The 14030-nt window shown below is 42.0% G+C and overlaps 1 protein-coding gene across 1 annotated transcript in view; it reads left to right on the top strand.

Annotated features, from left to right (window-relative positions):
- The window catches only part of LOC110074302 (uncharacterized), a 54165-nt gene that overhangs the window by 12393 nt on the left and 27742 nt on the right, over positions 1-14030 (top strand). The gene's annotated exons all lie outside the window — the stretch shown is intronic.

The following is a 14030-nucleotide window of genomic DNA, read 5'->3' as shown; positions in this document are numbered from 1 at the left end:
AACACCTCTGAGATCCTACCTCTGTTATTTCCGCCTAATTGCTCTCTCTCAAGCCGCCCTTTTCCATCAAGTCTTTGGCAGTAGCTTTCAGAACCCATGCCCCAGCAAACAAAACTCGACATTTCACTAGGTCTAGTGTGCAGCTTTTTTTTCCTTACTAAATTACAGGCTGCATTGTGGGAGGGAAGGCAATCCACATACAGAACACACAGATGGGATGTTTATCTCTCCACAGCATGATCAGGAAACCATCCCCATGATGTATGGGCAGAGGTAGCTAACAAACAAAACAAAGCAAAACAAAAACAAAAAAAAACTCCCATTAGTGCCAACAAATAAATTAAAAAAAAAAAAGAGGCAGGGGTATTATTCGGCTCTGACTGGGATAGGGGAAAAGCCACCCTGCAGTTTAGTAAGAAAAACCTAGACGCTTAGCTGAGTGCTACGTATCTAACAAATATGTGGTTTATTTCTTGTACTTTTAATTAAAATTTTATGTACTTAATTCATTTAGTGTGACAGATGATTGAACCCACTGGAAACAAGGGCCATAGTGGTATCAAATTTTATTTATATCCAAGTGTAAGATCGAAGGAATTCCAATGTAGTCATCTTCAAAAGCTAGAAATGACTTTTAAATGACTGAATGAGGAAAAGGAAGTTGAAAAGGGAAGCCAGAGTGGTCACATCTCTCCAAAATGCTTGGGGGTGACTCAAAACCACAGTCCCAAAGACTTGACAAGAATTTATATGCTACACGTCAACAAAAGTAGCACAATGTTGTGAACTGCCCAGAGTGGCCTTGGTAGCCAGAGGGGCAGTACAGAAATTGAATAAAATTAAATAAAATAAAGGCCAAAAGGTCTCCAGCACTGCTTATAAGCTATGTCAAGGAAACAATAAAAAAAGACATGTTCTTGTTCCTACAGAAAACAGAAGTCTTGTCCAAACTAAACGAACAAACCCAAGAAGCAGCGTTTTTAAAATCTGGATTATTTTGTTGGCTTTTAGCGATGATTTTAAAGGCTTTGCTGTTTCATTTGTTTGAGTGTGATCAGCTTCTTTGAGACCTTTTTTTTTTAAACAAAGATGGGATAGAAATACAATATATAATAACAAAATTCAAGTAGACAATAAGGGATGCAAAAATAATTTTGAACATTGTATCAGGAACATCAAGCCTACAATAAGGGAATCTTTAAAGACATCAGAGTGGAATGAAGGAGGGTAAGATTACAGAGAAGCTCAATGAATTCTTTGCAGCTGTCATCTTTACTGTACTAAAAAAGATGTAGTGCAGGGATCTTTGTACCTGAAGTGTTTAGGCGGGGAGTTTGAACTGGAGTCATGGGTGAACAGGGAGGTGGGCAGCATTATTGATCATACCAAATTATTTAGGGTGATGAGAACAAAAACAGGTGTATTTATTTATTTATATCCCGCCTATCTGGTCGGTTAAGACCACTCTAGGCAGCTTACAGCATAAAAATACACAATAAGTATATATACATAAAACAGTTTTTACATAGTAGAACACATTTCAACAAGATGGGGGCCAACAATGGGGGGGGAGGATAAAAGGAAACATCAGGAATTGACTGGAGGGAAGGCCTGCCGAAACATCCATGTTTTTAGTTGATTTTTAAAATCAACTATATGATAAACAGAGCTGTAACATTTTCTTTAATCAAAGAGTAAACCTCCTCACTCTCCTTGCATTGAAAGCCTGAATGCCTACTGAGGTGAAGCCATACTTTGTTGCTCAGCAGCCTCCTCCTCCATCTCCATGCCTGACTTATCTGCCTGCACCTTCTCAGGCCTGTAGCAAATCTCCTCGCTTACATTTTAACATATTGCAGATCTGCTCACTTGCATTCCCCGCTCCAAGCAAGTCATACATTATACTAAAAAAAACAGCAAGAGAAGGGCGGCTTTGCTTCCCCAGACAGCTCATGCCACCACCATGCTCCTCCAGGGCAATGACATGGCATGTTAAAGTCATTAAAATATCACCATGCAGAGAAAGACAGAAGCTGATACTCCCAAGATCCTGAGTTACTTATTAAGAGTGGCGTGTAATTTATACAGTGTCTTTTCCAAGCATGACATGCTTGTCCACAAGGAGCCTGTGCTTCTCTCTCCTTCTGAACGAGATGGTGATGGTTTATGCAGTGGAAAGAAACACATTTTGGGCTTCCTTGGAGCCGCTGAAAGGGCCCTTTTCACTTTGGTGTTGTAAATCCAAGGCATGTCCTTTCCCGAAAGAGTGCCAAGTAGGGATGTCAATGCAGGGATGGGCCAAGTGTATCCCTCCAGATATTCTTGGTCTGCCAACACTCATCAGCCCTAGCTGGAATAGGCAGTGGCGAGGGATCAGGGGAACTGCCAGCCCCATGACAAAGTGCACACCCCAGTCCTCTGGCATACTGATCCAGAACAAGATGATCTGGAGGACCACTTGTCCTGGCTGAAGGTGGCCATCTGGTCCACTAGTGAAGCCACTTGATTTGGCTTGATAGTAGAACAGGTATTTCTCAGTGGTGGCTCTATCTTTTTGAAAACCTTTGCTGTGGGATTGCACCATTCACTGATGGGCTAAAAACAATAACAGCTTAGAAAAGTTAGCTTTTTGGATTGCAACTTTTAGAATCCCCTACCAACCACCACTTAACTTTACAACTTAAACAAAAAATAATTCCTGATATTATTTCAGCCTGCACTGGTCCGAATTTTGTTGTCCTTTTAAAAAAAATTGCTTATGGTCTTTCAGTGTTTGCTTTCTTTTAAATTGGTGTATTTTATTTGTTCAAGTTGTCTGAATCTTCTTGTGAAGAGGACAGCCAGAATCCTACTGTGAAACACTCTTGTCTGTAGGAGAAATTGTGCAAATGGCTTTCACAATTTTTCCACTCATCTGTCACATGCCCAGGTGCACAAATGAATGTGCAGGCCTGTACACGACCAGGCTCTGTCACAGCATGCCGCCACCAGTCAGAATGATTGTGCACATCTGTACCAGGTCTGTGCTGCACAATACCAATAGGAGGCTGGCCATCTTCCTCACCCTTAATGACGGGTTTTAAATATTATATATTTGGGGCAATGCACTGAGGAGGATCTCAGTCCATAGGTTCAGTATACCAGTTTTATACAGCTATTTTTTTACACATTTGTTTTCCTTTTATTGAAGTTTACACACAGATCTTTTCTATAACTATGCCTCCATGTTTACGATCTCTGCTGTTCTTCTCCATCTTTATTGGGGGGAAAATGGAAACAATCAAATAAATACAATCTCAACACAAGAAGAATCACCATCACGTCTTCTCATCTGCAGCCTTATACATTTAAAATACTCTGACTGTCTTCTCTGCAAAGAAGATTTTCTTCTTTGCAAGAGTTACAACTCCTTCATGACACTAAACCTAAGAACTGCTCTACACACCTCCCCCAGCAGTGGGGAAATACTGGCAGCAGACCCAGCAACTTTGCCAACTTTGCTATTGTAATCAAGTTAAGTCACTGCTCATGTGGGTTTACATGCAGAAAGATGAATGGGGAGGGCGAGAAGAGAAAGGCAGGGTATAAATCAATGGTAGGAAGTTATGCGGTATGGTTTCCCAAACCTCTACCGTGTTTCCTCAAAAATAAGACAGGGTCTTATGTTAAATTTTGTGCCAAAAAACACATTAGAGCTTATTTTCAGGGGATGTTTTACATTACAGTCATGTCATCTTCTGGTTGCTGCACAAGGGTGGAGGGTGGGGTTTCACTTAACTGGGGCTTATTTTTGGGGTAGGGCTTATATTAGGCGCATCCTGAAAAATCATACTAGAGCTTATTTTCAGGTTAGGTCTTATTTTCAGGGAAACAGGGTAGTGGTTCAGATGTTCTCTGTGCAATGATTCATATTTTACCATTAGAATCTACTGTCACTTTTGATCTAATATCCTGATCAGAAATTCATATACCTTAGGCAGACGCCACCTCTTGTGCCATTCTTCTTTTTCTTCTTTGTACTGTAGACAAGAATATTTCAGCCCTGGTTAGAGAGCAAGGAAAGGTGATTTTACACATCCCATTTGCTAAGCATTTAAATAACGGCATTCTCTTTGGTAGACAGAGCGTAGAAGGAAACCATTTCTCATGTCACGGAGGCTAGGATGATTAGAATAGGTATTAAGGTGGCTTTCAGTCAAGGTACAGCTGAGTAGCCTTTAAGCAGAGCTAATCTCATAATGGAAAATGGTATAAGGAATAGATGTTGAATTTAATCCTTTTCAGAATACGATGGCATTCGGCTGTTCTAGGTGGAAGGTTTGGTACAGCTTGAACCAAGATGCAACCTGGAACTGTTCATTGTGTAGCCAACCCTTCCACACAAAAGGAAAGCAAAACATTAAATAGGAGACACCAGGCAATTCTTGTTTATTGAGAATATTTTTAAAAATGATACGGACGCATGCTCAAAATATCGTAATATTAAATTGCATGTCTTCAAGTTGGTCCAGCTCATGGCAATCTGCTCCAAAATGGGGTACCATTCCCTTCTTCTGTGGTGCCCGTGGGACTGTACAGCTTTCCCAAGGCTACACAGGCAGGCTTTTCTCCCAGGAGGCACAAACTCCCAACCCCTGGCTCCACAGTCAGAGACCTAACTCACTGAGCTATCTTCCATCATATTAAAACCAGCAACAGCATCTCAGCAATTTTAAAAGAAGGGAATATAGAACATATAAGCAAGAAAACATTCTTCTCAAAGGGATTGGCAAAAGAGCAAGCCGAAAGTCTGCCACAATGGGGACCTCTTTGCACAAATAAAGTAAAATCTTGGTTTCATTAAATTTAAACTTTAAACTACAAGTATTAATAGGTTAACAACAAGCTTCAACTATTTTGGTTTGGTTTTAAAACAGGTGGTAAAACTGTCTGATCTATAAATATAGGTCTGAATTTGGGCTGTAGCATCTTCTGATTAGTTGCTGTTTGTGTGCAGTAGGTGCAAACAGATCTTTAGATAGTTTGGAAAGCAACAGGGTTTAGAGAACTTCTTTCCAATATCCAGTTGGTTGGTTGGTTGGTTTTGATGGTGGAGCATTTTATTATGTGAAACTCCTCCTGCGCTGTGAAGAGTTAACAGTTTTAAGGAGAACAAGTGTTTTATCACTTGGTGAAAGAAGGCCAGTTTTGCATGACTGCTGCCAGCTCATCGGCGCTGTATTTTCTGTAGCAGACTTATTGTGTGGGGAACTAGTTGTCTTAACATGTCAAGATGGGTAAAGTTGCTTTTTTGGATGGCAGCTGAACTGGCTGGGGTATTCTCAGTGTTTTAGCCCCACAAAAATAACCTTTCTCATCTCTTCCAGGACATTCAGTTTAAGCATAAGCTGCACATTGTAACTGGGGTCCTTGGGGGCTATACTTCCTGCTTCTAATTGCAGTCAGCAAGCTCTGTGAGGCATGTTTTGGATCAGCTGGAAGGTTGGAAGACTCAGAAAACCATCTGGCCGAAATACTTAGGAAAGAAATATACACTTGCATCATATGATTCTCTCTAGGCTATCTTTGCAAATTTTGGGGCAGCCTTGAATTCTGTAATCTGACCCTGCCTTCAGCATATGTAAATTGAACCTGGTCTTCCCTTGGTGTACATTTCTTTAATATACTTACTTAAATTCCTGACAAGAGCCTCTGGGGGTTTCTAATTATTCTGGATTGGGCAGTGGTTCATATGGAGACAGCCTGTTACTCTGTGGGCAATTTAGTCTAGAATGCAGTCATCCACTATGTTACATACTTTTCTACCTTTTCCGTAGTCCTGATAGCATTTGAGGATATGGGCCCAGAATCATGGGCTACTAATTTTGTCCAAACTGTTTTTGATCTGGGCTTTTCAGTGGTCTGTCTGATTACAAGGACTGGCAGTGGTGCTTGGTTGAATGTCACAGGGTGCCTACTCTGTTTCCCCAAAAATGAGACCTAACCTGAAAATAAGCCCTAATATGATTTTTCAGGATGCTCATAATATAAGTCCTACCGCAAAAATAAGCCCTAGTTAAGTGAAATCCCACCCTCTATCATTGTGCAGCATTGTGCAGCAACCAGAAGATGACAGGACTGTAAAATAAAACATCCCCTGAAAATGCCCTAATGCTTTTTTTGGAGGAAAAATTAATATAAGACCCTGTCTTATTTTCGGGGAGACATGGTACTTGATGTTGATAATCAGGCAACCTTCATGCAAGTGCCTAACAGGGATTGCAATTATTGTATAATACTGCTTCCTACTCTCAGAGTTGGTCAGGATGTCTGGCTTTCATCTGCCTATATGTCCTTGAAGTACTTGTCCCTAAATACAGATGAAAAAGCCTGCAGTTGATGCAAGTCAGGGGACAGTATAATGGCCAATTTGGTATTACCTTGCCACTTGGCAGAAGGTAGAGGAGTTGAGTCATTTCTTTTTCGAATGACCATTACTATCTTGACATAGACCTCAGTATTTTGGCCCCTGTTTAGTGGTCTTGGAGATACCAACATCTTAAGTACGATTGTCTTCTTATTGGCAACAGTGATATTTAGGGTTGATAAATAAGTTACATCCGCTTTAGAAATGACAGCAGTATTTATTTTCACTGGGTGATAATACATGCTTTTAGAATTATTTTAATTAACAAATATGTAGTTATGTGCTATAGCAGTTTAGTGTATTTCTCTCATGGATTACTTTATTATTGTTTTTCATCTGCTTCCATTCACTCTCTGGTATACACAGAGAGCCTGACTGGTCACTGCGCAATAATAAACTGAAACCGGTATCTGTCTCTTTTGCCCAGTAATGCATTTATTTATTCATGCTTTTGTGTATTTTTCTCAATTATAGCCATTTCAGTTACCTGCTACTTAAAACTCCTGAATTGCTTTGGGCATCCTGTTATTTCTTTAGAATACCTCATAAGCATTATAACCCAAGGTGGAATTCTTCTGTCAACACGTTTTGGGCAATTCAGAAACGTTACCTTTGTCCAGATTGTTAAATCTAGCAAAATCATCCTCCATTCAGAACACATACTTGCACACACAAATACTGTATATGGACATTGACAGACAGATGGATGATGGACCCTTCAGCTGTAACATCCTTGCTAGTTTTTAAGGTGCCCCAAATCTCTTTGCTGTTTCTGCTGCAATTGACTTAACACAACATTTCCCCTGGAAATACCTGCTTGAAGATTCTGTTGAAATCAGTGGGACGTACTTCTGAGTAGGCACATGCAAGTGTATGCTATAAGAGAAGCCATGAGAAAAATAACTTTCCTGTTTCAGTTAACTCATGGGAAGGGAGAAAAGACCCCAATATGATTTCTTGAGGACAAACAGCTAAGTGTAAACAGACCAGTGGTGTAATTAAAGGTAAACCAAGCTAATACTGAAAACTGTTTTGACCAAGAAAACTAAGGTAATATGATCTGATCGAAGAACAGGGTGTTTGAAGTCTTCATTCCCTTGGTCAGGGTCTCAGTAACTGGGAAGGTGAGGCCAGGCCACCTACTCTGAAAAGAATGCTTTACCTAGAGACAGTTGCCCGGAGTATGCCTACTCCTCAATAAATGGGAGTTTAATTTCTTTGCATACATCATCTTAAAATGAGATTTTAATTTTTATTTATTCCATAAACAATATAACAAAACTCAGCGTTAACAATATGACGTTTTCACCGTACAGAGTCAGTCACAAATATTTAAAACCTTTGCAACAAGAACAACAAAACCAAAAATATTACAAGAATAATTTACAAGAGGATCTATAAAACAGCAAAGCGCTCACAAATTTCTCCAGTTTCCTTTACACAATATCACTACACTCTTCCACAACATTTCTTTTTATTACAAAATTCCCAACAAAAGTTTAGATTTTTTTTCTTTGTATTTTGGTTTTTAAAACCAGATACCTTTTAAGTATACATCCTTTTATTAGCACCCGGAGGGGTGCCAAAAAGGGGAAACCTCACACATACAAACACTTCACAGCACTTTTCTAAGAAAAATATACACTTACAAAATATTTTACAAATTGGCACACTTAAAAATATACAAGATTTTGTAGGCGTCTTAGAGTGATCCTTAAGAATTATACTTCAATTGACTCTACAGAATATTTATAAAGCTTGTTCTAAAAGAAAAAAAGGCAAATTATTCCCAGACATGGTAAAATTGCAGTGTACACTGTTAAACAGAAACTGATATGTTACATTCATTTAAAGGGCCATACAGGATTTCCTTAAATGCTCAAGGGGAATAAAAGTTTTCTTTAGCACCATAAAACAAGAGCAACTGAATAGAAAGGTGCTTCTGGTTCTCTGGAAGCTAATTTAAGGAGGAGTACATTCAAGTCTGCAGGCAGCAGTTCAAAGCACCTGCAGCAGCGTAAGGGCCACAGGACGCAAAACAGATCATCTCCTTAGATTTCTGCCCTGCTTCCTGGTGGGAGTAAATGACAAAAGGAGCTGGACTTGGACCTTTCTGAAACCTATCTCACAGTTTCTAAATATACCCCCTTTGTGCTTTTTGAAGAGTCCATGATTCTTTCTCTAGAAGGGCAGTTAGAGCTAAAGCACTTCTTGCTGTCTTTTTTCTTCTTCCCCGCTCACCACCAGCAAGTGCCTGCAGGCGCCATGCTGCATGAACCTAGCGCTCTCACCCTCCTTTGGCTTTGCTTTCGATCTAATTGTTTCTACCCCCACCCTTCCAATGGCTGTTCCTTAATGTCATTTATTTACCTGAGAAACCGATTCTTTTTAAGCCTTGCTTCATCCTAAGGTACCACGCTCTTGCTTTAATCCTCCGTACAACCCTATTTATCTATGTATTATTTTTTGCATTTAAAAGAATTTGTAATCTCCTGGAAACAGACAGAGGCTCATTCCCAAGGAGAAGGCTCATGAACTGTCTTTTCCTTGGTCACCTTTAAGCAGAGGTACTTAAAAGTGAGTCCAGGTTTTGCACCGCACAGCTACAGTCAGAGCTGGGGAAAGTTACTCCTTGGAACCAAAATCAAATCCAACAATAGGACCGTGAAAATCTCTCCTAGTGTAGCTGTGCTCAGTTGCACAGTGCAGGTGGCTGCACAACTGTTTTGCACATTGGGTGCTGCAACTGCTTGCATAGGCATATGGAATATTACCCCTTGCATTAATCCCTAAAATTTTCAACTGTTAGTGCAAACGAGTCTTGCACTAGTAGTACAAAGACATCAAATGATACCAGCCTTGGACTACAACTCCCGAAATGGCTGTGTTGGCTCAGGGGATTTTGGCGAGTGTGGTAGTCCAAAACAGTAACTTTTCTCAGCTGTACCAGAGATTTGTAAGACCTGGTTCCTCAGTGACATTGGCTCAGGCATAGCAGATGTGGGGTGTGCTATAGTTCAACTGGTGTAACCAAAATGAGGGTCAGGAAATGAAGAAGGCAAAAAACACAGCAGGGCCTCCTGTGTGTTTGTTTTTACGGGACGGCTGGAAACAGTTTTATGCAATGGAGCAAAGCTCAGGGTGTAGACACTTTTCTCATTGATTGAACAGTTGTTGTTGTTTTTTCCTCTTTGACCAGAGGGATGTCTCACTGCCCTCCCACCAAAAAGTATGCCTGCTGTAAGTAGCAAAGTTTTATCTCAAACTCGGTGGAGTTCAACTGGCTTCCCCTAGCCTTTCTCAGCATCTCATGTTACACAGCCTGCAGCAGGGTTTCCTGGACCTTTCCAGACCCAGGTTCACATGCAGGTTTGCACTCAGCTAATGGTAACTCTCATGTTACAATGTTCATGTGCCAAAATACTATGCCACCTCCCTTTTTTGAACAGGAGATAATAAATGACCTTAAGATGCTGGCTTAGAATGGACAGAGAACACTTCTTAGAACATAAATGTTTGCATTTTGGCTTCCACACTTAAAAACTAAAACTTACTGTATGGCAACAACTGAGAAAAGGCTCTGTGCATGCTTGTATAATTCACAATTTTCACCCTCAAACCACAAGTGGTAACCAGGAAAGGATTTGACTGTTGCTTTCTGATGTTTTGGAAGTGGAAGGACATGACTTATGCACACATGGTCACCATCAAAACTAAGATGCTCCTTACATTTTTGTACAGTAGTGCCTCGCTAGACTGTTGCCTCGTGGGACGAAAAACCTGCAAGACGATTGGTTTTTGCAATCACTATGGTGCCTCGCAAGACGTTTTTTTCCTATGACCGTGCTTCACAAGACTTTTTTTTTTAGACCACTGCTTTGCAAGACTTTTTTTTTTTAGACCAATGCATAGGGAACCTCGCAAGATGATTTTTTCACAAAACGATGATTTTCGGGGAACAAATGAAAATTGTCTTGCGAGGCACCACTGTATTTGGATTCCAAGATGAAAATCGCTGTGTTACTGCAGTTAAGATTTTCAGAAGAGTCATCAGCCCAATAATCCTTGTGACTAGGCCATGGCAGTATTCTCTCTCTTTTCACCTACTATCCATTTTTTCACCTACTACTACTGTCCCAAAGGGCAGAGCAGTTTTAAGGGCAAGAACCCAAATGAGACGAAACTTAGGCACTCTTGATGAAAGGGCTGCAAGATAGGAAGCAAGTTAGTGATGACATGAAGAAGCATAGAAAAGAAGGGGTGGTGGTGGAGGAGAAGGTCCAGAATCGAGAGACTGCTTGGCTGTGCAAAAAGTGACAAGCAACGTGTAATTTGTTCAAACTTAGGGGTCTTCCTGACAGAGCCTCAGTGGTGAGGACAACTGGGAGAGGAAAAATATGGTGCAAGATGCCGAACGTTAGCGCCTTCTCAACTTTGGGGAATGCAGCAATGAAAAAGAAATCAAGTCAAGCGAAGACATTATGAAGGCAGGAATTAGGTTTTTGGCAAATGCAGGAAGAAGACAAAGTGCTTATGACAATGTTACACTGAGGTAGTAGTAAGGGAGGTGTATCACTGCAGGGTGTGCATGTTGGTTCCATAGGATGTCGAAGGATCGTGTGTGTATGAGTACAGATGCATATAGGAAATCAGGTGGCATAATTATGGGTAGGCAGGTGGAATGTGGATGAGAACTGGGTGTCAGTGACAAGAAAGTCTAAAAGGCTTAGGTGAAAGCAAAGGAGGCAGCACTTACAGCTGAATTAAAGCAGGGGTCAAGAGGGAAAGAAGCATATTGAATGCAGTTTTCCAAGATTCAGTAAAAGGGATGGTGTTTCCTTATTTCCTGTACACATCTCTTATTGCACATTTAAGAAACAGGTAAACAGTTGCTGAATATTTCAGTACAACTTAGCTTATTATGCATTATCCTCAGTATGTTTAATTTACAGGTTATGAGACAAGTTTATGTAGAAGGATGGGGTCAAGTCGGCTCGGGGACATAGAAAGCATATATTTCTAGTTGCCTCGTGCCAGTCTCCCCTCCCAGTTCCACAGAGGCAGGATAGCATCCACCACAACAGGCGAGGGAAAGCCACTCTCATCTGTCTCCTCCAGAGACAGTCACGACAGTTGATTTGTTCAGCCATGGCTCTTAGGAGAGAGCCCAGTCTCCATGTCCACTGGCTGGGTGGGCTGGTGAGTTCTGGGAGTCACAGGAGGGGAAAAAAACCCAAAATATGGTTTCGTCCATATCTGCTGTCGTCTCAACAAGCCAGACTTGCATCAGAGCAGGAAAATCACAGCTATCTTAGTTAACAATTCATTAGATGGGACAGTAATGTCTATAGTTCCCAACCTTGGGTGCCCAGAGGGTCTTGGAGTAGAACTTCCAGAAATCCTGGCCAGCAGAGCTAGTGATGAAAGCTTCTGGGAGTTGTAGTCTAGGAACATCTGGGGACCCAAGGTTGGGAACCACTGTGAGGAGACTTTATACAGAAAAAGAGAGAGCGATAAACCAATTTGTAATTACAGACCTTTTGAGAGTAGCAGACAGGATGCTGCCATTCCTAGTGGTAGGTGAGAAAGACCACTTTGAATGCTATGCTTCTGAAGGAGGGAAATCTTCATGTTAAAAGCCAGCACACTGAATGTAGTCCACTATGTATCTGTTTGTGCTTATTTTCTAACCACAGGATTTAAAAAAAAATAGAGTAGAGCATTTTAAAAATGTGATTCCCTCCTCCTTTTGTGGGCAGCAATCACAAATCACACCCAACCACCTCCTTCTGCATGTGCCGATGGTGACTCTGGGTGCCTGTGACATATTCAGACACCCACTCGTGTGCCCAAACAGACTGAAGCTTGTAAAACCTGTTTGTGCCCTTTCCAGTACACCTCTGGTGTTTTGCAGTAGCGTTTTGGCCGTTCATGTGTTTAGGGAGACTAAGATGAAAAGGGTAGGTGGTTTTCAGTTAGGGATTCAGTCATCTGAACGTTGCAACCTATTACAAGTGGGATCACCACAGGGGGGGGGGCTCATGTTCTGCTTTGCTCACAAGCTTTCAGATGACTAGCTCTCTCTGATGGCAGAAACGAACTCTGGCTGTCTTGTCTGAAACCACTCCTGGTGGGGCTACTGCGCGAGGGGAGAAAGGCAGGGCATGAACTGTGGCTTGTGGCATCCTCTCCACACCAGCTCAGTAGATGCCAGATAAAAACACCCAATTAGGAATGGGATTAACTTCCTTGAGTTTGCTGCAGTCTGTAATATAGCAGAGTGAAAGATAAAGCCCACCAGAAAAGTTAGGCGAGAGACCACAGGAGAAGGAAAGTGGAACATCAACAAGAAAAGATTTGGGAGGGTCTCAAAGACACAGTGGTTCAAGAGGGGACTTCATATAGATGCCAGTGAAGGTGTTAAGTGAGATTCTGTCATGGTATCCGAGGGTGCAGCAGAGGAGAGGAGAGGAGAAACACAGCAGGCAAGGTTTAACAGCTAACTGTTCATGGCCAGAATCCTGCTGGTGTTCATTTAGGATTTTTGTAATTTGGCTGTGGCTTATTGAGGTGGAACGAAAGCAGGTCTTGGTAAGATGCCTGCTCGTGCAAGCTACGTGCCCTCCAGTGGCTCAACAGTTAGCCACTAAGCTTACATGAACATCAGTAGGATTCCAGCCAGTGAGAACTAGGTTGGGACTCATACGAAGCTCATTCCCAGCTAGTCAAACCCTTGGTCCTTTCCTGCAAACTTCCTCAGCTGGGCGTGGAGAGCAGAGCCCAGCAATGAGACAGGCCAACCTTATGGCTTGCAATATTGACCCTTCTTCCTGCTTGGTTCTAATGATGCCTCTGCTGAAGAAGTGGAGAGCTCTGGGGTCCCACAGCACATGACATGGGGGGGGGGTAGTGACAGAAGGACTCATTGGACAGTCCTCTTGCTGCTTGAGAAGCTGGCTAGGGGGACTCTTCCTTCTCCCACCCCCGTAAAAAGAAGGCTCTTCTTTGACTTCAACCTGCATTCACAGCTTAGTGGAATTCAGGCCAGCAGCCAGAATCATTACGGGCAGCACCTGGATGCTCCTCTTGCCCGTCTAACCTGCAAGTCTACCCTGGCTCATCCGGGCATGACATTTTCCCTCCCCACTATTCCTGTAAGGTAACGATCCACCAAAGTGCCTGGAAATCCAGCAAGGAGCAGCCAAAGGCCAGCCAAGCCCTTCACCCTCATGGTTTAGATTCGGTAAGTGTATTGCTTTCAGTTCATGGCCCAACAGCCTTGAGTTTCAAGTATTAGCATCTTAATCTCTGATTGAAAGAAAAAAGGCTCTCAGCAAGGCAACCTCTGTCGTTTTGACTTCTCAGAGCGCTCTTTCCTGTGGAAAAATAGTTGCTTTCACTTGCTCAACACAAAGGCTTCTGAAGCATCTCTGTTGAGCTCTGTGTCTACATGAATGGGGGGGGGGAAGAGATTAATGTTAGGCTCAGTGAGGCAGCTGTGAACTGAACTGCTCCTCCCACCTCAGGTGGCAGGAGGGCTTGGGCCATCCCCCCAAGCTAAGGAGAGAAGATATTTCTGCTTGAAAAAGGAACCATACCCATCATGCACACATACAGGAGCCCA

This window comes from Pogona vitticeps, chromosome 11, assembly GCF_051106095.1.
Source record: "Pogona vitticeps strain Pit_001003342236 chromosome 11, PviZW2.1, whole genome shotgun sequence".
In the NCBI taxonomy this organism is placed as follows: Eukaryota; Metazoa; Chordata; class Lepidosauria; order Squamata; family Agamidae; genus Pogona; species Pogona vitticeps.
The sequence above is the reverse complement of the archived record's forward strand: the minus strand, read 5'-3'. Positions and strand labels throughout refer to the sequence as shown.